At 42.2% G+C, this 8200-nt stretch overlaps 1 protein-coding gene across 2 annotated transcripts in view; it reads right to left on the minus strand.

Annotated features, from left to right (window-relative positions):
• The window catches only part of tln1 (talin 1), a 97196-nt gene extending 95270 nt beyond the window's left edge, over window positions 1-1926 (minus strand). For both annotated transcript variants that reach the window (XM_082156824.1, XM_082156823.1), the window contains exon 1: window positions 1767-1926. The gene's annotated coding sequence lies outside the window, so the exon portion shown is untranslated. The remainder of the gene's footprint in view (window positions 1-1766) is intronic.
• Between the last annotated feature and the right edge of the window lie 6274 nt (window positions 1927-8200).

The following is an 8200-nucleotide window of genomic DNA, read 5'->3' on the forward strand; positions in this document are numbered from 1 at the left end:
TTTCACACATGAATTTCTAGGTCTCTAAATGAACAATGTTGCTGAAAACTAAAAGCCTGTTTGACTAATTTTGACCTAATTATCCATAAATAATTTTTTTTTTTTTTTTAAACCATGTTAAAATGTGAATGTGATCATCAAGCTTTGAGCAACTTTTATAAAGAGCTTTGATCTACTAAGCATTGAAATATCATCTTACTGGCAGACAGAGTGATAAATGTTATTTATATTATGCATTTTATGCAAGTAGTCTATGACTTACACCACAAGCTATCAGAATTTCTTAATTTTTGACCATATAAATAGCAACATCTGCACCATATTTTGCATATAAATTAATGGATTTTTGTCTCCTCGAGAGTGAGTTTCATATCCTCACTAATATGAACCATAAAAGCCTGATGCATCAAATATGATATAAAACAAATGTGTGTTTGTTTTTCTACATTTACTTGTCTCTAAAGATTCAATTTCAAAGCATTTTTTTAATTCCATGTCAGGCTTTGCAGAGCTAAAGCAGCTTTTGCTCAGACTGAATGTTTGCGCATGCAGAAGCGGTGTGGGATCCTTTAACCCATTTACTACTTCACAAATGAATGGGTTGTCCAAACATGAACTGTGACTCTGAGATGCATATGAACTGAATGCTCTTTCAAGCACTAACACACACACACACACACACACACACACACACACACACACACACACACACACACTGCTGCTCAGAGCAGAAGCCTTGGGCTCAATCCCTCAATATCAACATGCTGACAGAACTAGTGCAATATCTTCCAAAACTACACACAGTGTCATTCTGCAGAATATGAGTGAACAATTAGTTTCGATCCTGGATAGGATGAGAAACAACTTCAGTAATCTCTTGCAACTGCTTCTTCCTGCAGTGTGCATGTCTCTCTCTCTCTCTCTCTCTCTCTCTCACCACACCCGATGTGAGCTCAGCTATGCTCTGCCTGAGGGCGCATATTCCTCAGCACTACTTCCTCCATCAAAACACACTTCACATCTCACACACACTGCAGAAGAGGAGCATCAAACCATCACAACTCCACGGTCAACATAAGCATACGGAATAAACTGACATGTTTGAGTGTTTAGGCATGATTCACAGTGGAAACATGACAGGGATAACAGCCCATCTGTGCACTGCTGAAGAACAAGAAGAAGAAGAAGTGGTGATGAGCGCGTCCACGCGAAGTCTCTGTAGGCCGCGCGCTTTCCCTGAAGTTTTACAGTTACAGTCTCTCGCGCGCTTCATTCCTTCCGTGACGTGCGTCTGTTACACTTTACACAAGTGTAGGCCATAATCAATCACTTTACACAAGTGTAGGCCATAACCAATCACTTATGGGAACGACCGACATCACTGATCGTTCAAATGTAAGTTACTTTAATAGCGCTTTTTTTTTTGAGAGAGAGTTAAACGCCCCATCTTGGCTTCTTCCGTTATAAAAGAATCCAGCATATTTCGTCCGAGTCTCTCTGAGGGGAAAAAAGTCAACTTTTATGTGCTAAGGTCGCGTCTATAGACTTATTCACCGCGTCTCTAGAATAACCGTCGAAATAAGGCGTTTTAAAAGTCCAAATCGACCCAAATCTCGTTTAACGCCTGAATTCAGCGTGGTATTGTGTATCATATCTTGAGTTTTGAAGATCTTCGCATCGGAAGGAAACTTCCCACCCTTGAAAAAGTTTAGCAGCTTTAGCTCAAGTCTGTCAACTTGGGAAAGGGAATAGGTTTTTGTTCTTACCTCGGGTTTCTTCGATCTCTAGTTGTCCACCTTCGGACAATAATCAATATTATACCACCCCTGTCCCCCAGCAGAAGGTCCCCGTAGAGTAAACGCTGGTGTGTGTGTGTGTGTATAAGTGTAATGTCAGTCAGAAGTGATTTCTGCACCGTTGCTTTGAGGCGGTGTGTTAAACTCCACCCTGCAGCGCGCACGCGCACACGTCACTGCTTCACAGATTCAGGACTCTGAAATGATTTGTTTACGTTTTTAATCTTCCTTAAAATTGCTTTACTACGCTGGGAACACGACCCAATGTAACATGTAGGTTATTTAGATCTAAAAACGGTACAACTTTTTAAACACTTTTGGCCTTTGTAACGAGGATAAACATTTTCTTTTTAACGAGATTTAACTATTCAGAGGAATTAAAGAAGCTCCTCATTTTTTAGTCGAATAATTGACCTACTGCTTTATATTTGATTAGTTGGGAGAAGCATTATGATTATAGCTCCATCTAGTGTTCAACATAATGTGTTCACTCGCCTCAGCTCTGTCATTATTTTATTAATTATTTAGTCCCTCTATGGGACTAATTGTGAAATCACCGCTAGAAAAAAAAAAAAAAAAGACTTAATACATATTTTACATATATTTAAGACTAAAATAATTTTCCAGAATTAGTTTTCTACATCTGACTTCTGACCCTTTTTTTTAAGGGTGCCATCATTTATAAATGACTTTGTCCTATTAGGGTACATTTATTTTTGACAACATTTCTGAAACTTTACACACTATCTGACACTATCTTAGTGTTTAAAATAAAAACATTAAAATGCATTGTTAACATTTCATCTTCTGCTACTATATTTCATTTGGAACTCGCATGTGAAAATGTCACAAACTTGACACAAATTCAGATGCAACTTCTCTGCCTGGAAAGCAGTGAAACCATGTTTCAAAAAGTATTAAAAACATTGTTTCTTTCTTGGAATCCCAAAGCAAAGTGAAAATCAACAAGACTCTTCTTTCTCAGTGTAGCCTCAGTGTTTAGTTTCCACACGTAACTGGATTTTGACTTGTTTAGTCATGATTTTTGGAGCATAATGTTTTGGAGCAGCCAAGTGGAAAACAGCTTTCATCCAAACGAACCGAACTCGAACCCGTGTGCACTAAAGTGTCAAAGCACCCTTACCTTCATTTGGAGAATTCAAGCTTCCAATATCTTGTCTTTTATTTTGTTGTTTATTTTTATTATTACCATTATTTATTTACTGATTTTTTTACTGTTAGTATTATTGTTGCTGTTGTTTTGTATTTATTTGTTGTGCGACTGTGTCACTAAATAAAGCATTAAAAAAACACAACGCTCTCTTCTTCCATGAGGGGGTTTGGCATCATGGCGGCGTTGTTTCCAGGCCCCACTGGCTCTCACTTTAAGTGCTCAAAAATGCGATTTCTCTAAATCATTGTTGAACACTGTTGATATTTGTAATCAACTTAAACAAACACACCCCTCTCTTCATTGCTCCGCCCCTAAAAATACAAACACACCCCTCTCTTCATTGCTCCGCCCCTAAAAATACAAACACACCCCTCTCTTCATTGCTCCGCCCCTAAAAATACAAACACACCCCTCTCTTCATTGCTCCGCCCCTAAAAATACAAACACACAATGCAAGAGTGTCTCACTCTCTTTTATCATTGCAGAACTGAAACAAAATAATGCTTCACGAAAAATAAAGGGAAGATGATGAATGAACAACAAGGAAACACAAGAGAATGAACAAGCTAGAGTTGGTTGTTAGTCGCCCGCAGCACACACTCAAAACCAATGCTACTCTCATATGGAGTAGAAACAGCCTAACCTCCCGTCTGTCTTCAGGCGTTCCTGCTGAGGTCTCTCCAGCACTCGACAGCTTCTCTAGTATTACGCTGCCTTCACATGCTATCGGAAATGTCCTACTTCCCACTTCTGAGGTCTTGATTACGAGCTCATCGCATTCAAATTTTGACTTGTGAGGGCGTTCATGTCCAATTTTTGAAATTGGGAAACTAGGAAACTAGTATGTACGATAATTCTGATAGCACGTGAAAAACGTGCACCCCTAAAGCTCTTGCCTGATCATAATAACCCTTCTTTTTCCAGTGATATTCCTCTGAGCTTTCCTCTTTTGTAATGTTTCTCAGACATCTCTCTTTCCACAGTCTTTCTTTAAATCTCTCTCCTCCCCCATCATGAGTGGACACGCCCCTGCTGCTGACTGACTCACTCTCTCCTCCCCCATCATGAGTGGACACGCCCCTGCTGCTGACTGACTCACTCTCTCCTCCCCCATCATGAGTGGACACGCCCCTGCTGCTGACTGACTCACTCTCTCCTCCCCCATCATGAGTGGACACGCCCCTGCTGCTGACTGGCTCACTCTCTCCTCCCCCATCATGAGTGGACACGTCCCTGCTGCTGATTGACTCACTCGCTCCTCCCCCATCATGAGTGGACACGCCCCTGCTGCTGACTGGCTCACTCTCTCCTCCCCCATCATGAGTGGACACGTCCCTGCTGCTGATTGACTCACTCGCTCCTCCCCCATCATGAGTGGACACGCCCCTGCTGCTGACTGACTCACTCTCTCCTCCCCCATCATGAGTGGACACACCCCCTACTGCTGATTGACTCACTCTCTCCTCCCCCATCATGAGTGGACACGCCCCTGCTGCTGACTGACTCACTCTCTCCTCCCCCATCATGAGTGGACACGCCCCTGCTGCTGATTGACTCACTCGCTCCTCCCCCATCATGAGTGGACACGCCCCTGCTGCTGACTGACTCACTCTCTCCTCCCCCATCATGAGTGGACACGCCCCTGCTGCTGATTGACTCACTCTCTCCTCCCCCATCATGAGTGGACACGCCCCTGCTGCTGACTGACTCACTCTCTCCTCCCCCATCATGAGTGGACACGCCCCTGCTGCTGACTGACTCACTCTCTCCTCCCCCATCATGAGTGGACACGCCCCTGCTGCTGACTGACTCACTCTCTCCTCCCCCATCATGAGTGGACATGCCCCTACTGCTGACTGGCTAAAGCTCTCTCCTCCCCCATCATGAGTGGACACGCCCCTACTGCTGACTTGCTAAAGCTCTCTCCTCCCCCATCATGAGTGGACACGCCCCCTACTGCTGACTGGCTAAAGCTCTCTCCTCCCCCATCATGAGTGGACACGCCCCCTACTGCTGACTGGCTAAAGCTCTCTCCTCCCCCATCATGAGTGGACACGCCCCTGCTGCTGATTGGCTCACTCTTTTCTCCCCCATCATGAGTGGACACGCCCCTACTGCTGATTGGCTCACTCTCTCTCTCTCTCTCGCCCCAAGCCTCTACTCAGGTTCAAGTGAGAACACTATCTCAACACAGTGTACACTAGTCTCGAGCAGCAATCAGCAGAATAATTACAATGATTAATTGTAGACGCGAGTCAGGTTTAGACCAAGACTTTCTCCGACCCTCTCGGTTTTCGAGTTATCCACACAAAACCGCTTCTCCCCTCTTCGCGAAACAGAACGCGATGCTGTGATCATCGGCGATTCCATCGTTCGGCACGTACACGCTACGTTAGGTAAAAGTAAGGTGCACAGTCATTGCTTTCCTGGTGCTCGTGTTTCTGAAATCGCTGCTCGCGTTCCCGAGATCCTGAACGGTGACGAGCGCGTCGGAACTGTGGTCCTGCACGCGGGAGTGAACGACATCAGGCTGCGCCAGACGGAGATTCTGAAGAAAGACTTCAGGAATCTATTCGATACGGTACGCAGCACATCGCCTGAAACAACGATCATTGTGTCAGGACCGCTTCCCACGTACCGACTAGGGCATGAAAAGTTCAGCAGATTATTTGCGCCAAATGAATGGTTAATGTCATGGTGCAATGAGCAGAAACTGCTCTTTGTAAATAATTGGAATCTGTTTTGGGAGCGTCCTAGGCTTTTCCGTGCTGATGGCTTACACCCAAGCAGATTCGGAGCGGATCTTCTGTCGGATAACATCTCCAAAATGTTAAATACCCTTTGACTAGTAACCAAAAGTCCAAATCATAGTCTCTGCTGCACCAATTTAACTGATATAAATACTAGTGTAGAACATTGCATAGAAACCGTGTCTATTCCTCGTTTAGTGAGATCAAATAATAAATCTACTGCAGGATCTAGGAAAAATCTAATTGTTATTAAAACAGAAAATGTTGCTATTAGTAAACAAAAACTATTTCTAAAGCTAGGTCTTCTAAACATTAGATCACTCACACCTAAGGCAGTTATTGTAAATGAAATAGTCACAGATAATAGCTTCGATGTACTTTGCCTTACTGAAACCTGGCTTAAACCAAATGATTATTTCGGTATTAATGAGTCTACTCCTCCTGGATACTGTTATAAGCATGAGCCCCGTCTGATTGGTCATGGCGGCGGTGTTGCAACCATCTATAAAGATATTCTCAATGTTACTCAGAAAACGGGTTATAAGTTTATTTCATTTGAAGTACTTGTACTAAATGTTACGCTCTTAGATGTTAGAAAAACATCCCTATTATCTCTAGCCTTGGCTACCGTATATAGACCGCCAGGGCCTTACGCTGATTTCCTAAAAGAGTTTGCAGATTTTCTCTCAGACCTATTAGTCAATGTCGATAAAGCACTAATTGTTGGAGATTTTAACATACACGTAGATAATCCAAATGATGCGTTAGGAGCTGCGTTTACAGATTTATTAAATTCATTTGGGGTCAAGCAAAACGTCACCGGACCAACTCATCGTCTTAATCATACACTCGATTTAATTATATCACATGGAACCGATCCAACCGATATAGATATCATTCCACAAAGTGATGATGTCACTGATCACTACATGGTAACTTGCATATTACGTATCATGAATGGACATGCCCCCTACTGCTGATTAGCTCACTCTCTCCTCCCCCATCATGAGTGGACACGCCCCTACTGCTGATTGGCTGATTCCCCAGCAATGTGAATGTCTCAGCAGTGCATTATTTGTTTGTATTCGGTGTATTTCACTGTGGATTATTTGGTCAATTTCGGCGTCATTACAATCAACTTCACGTCGTTTCTCTTAGTAGGATAAAAATAATCTTATTTTTAAGAAAGCGATCAAAGAACTCTCCCTTTCCAATTGCCCAAGCTGTCAATCACACAGCACGAGTTTATCTGGACACTTGCCAAAACAAAATCATGACGCTGTTACAATGTACAGTACAATGAAGCTTTTACTGTATTTACATCATGTTTGCATTGTTATATGGTGAAAGCCAGAGGTGTAATTTCAGACGCGATCAACTGACCGTCTGTCATCTGCTCAATGCTCATCACTAAACCTTTCATGTGGGGGGAATAGATCATTATGATCAATACTTTTCACGATTCCTTAATCTCGATAGCTGTTATAGTAAAAACGTAGTAAAAGTTTTAGGGAGAGTTCCTCATGTAATACTACCTATTTCATATGCAAACATGTCAGCCAATCACAACAGTGGGCGTTTACACTGAAGTCTCACAGCCAATCACAGCAGTGGGCGTTTACACTGAAGTCTTACAGCCAATCACAGCAGTGGGCGTTTACACTGAAGTCTCACAGCCAATCACAGCAGTGGGCGTTTACACTGAAGTCTCGCACAGACACGCCCCTTAAAACAGAGCGTTCAAATCTGAGGCTTAAATCAGGCTTTGAAAAATGCCTTTTATTTATAAATTATTAAAAAAATTGATGTTAAAATCATACTAACATTATAAGGGGACCCCAGGAAACATTATAAAATAATAAAATAATCCAGTCTATGACCCCTTTAACTAACAATGAGCATGTGCATTTGCTACACTTATGAATATTTGTTAATGTTAGTTGTTAAAAATACAACTTCATTATTAGTTCATGATTAATTAAAGTTGGAATTAGCATTAACTATGATTAATAAATGCTTTAGATGTATTCTTCACTGCTAGTTAATGTTGACAAAGGAAGTTAACTAATGCTTTTAGATCTCACATTTTTAACCTTCTTTTGGGAACCATCTGTTCCAAACTTCCTCTTTGTCCAAAGGAATATCCCTCAAAATTTCAAGAAGCAGCAAAAAAAGACGAGTATGTTGACATATTTCACGACTGTCACACAATAAACATGACGATGAAACCGGAAGTGCTGAAATGCTCGATTCCTACAAGAATACTGCAAACACACATTGAGTCTCGCTCTGCCAGTGTGTGTGTGTGTGTGTGTGTGTGTGTGAGTGGCTCAAGCAGAACCGAGGTGATGTGTCCTGCTTCCCATGCTGGATCTGTGTCTCTATCATTGGAGAAAGCGTAACAGTGTGTCTTGATTACCAATCACATTACAGCCTTGACATCACTGAATCGCTTTTAGTTTTATTACAGTCAATAACTT

The sequence above is a fragment of the Leuciscus leuciscus genome (genome assembly GCF_965113295.1).
Source record: "Leuciscus leuciscus genome assembly, chromosome: 24".
Classification (NCBI taxonomy): domain Eukaryota; kingdom Metazoa; phylum Chordata; class Actinopteri; order Cypriniformes; family Leuciscidae; genus Leuciscus; species Leuciscus leuciscus.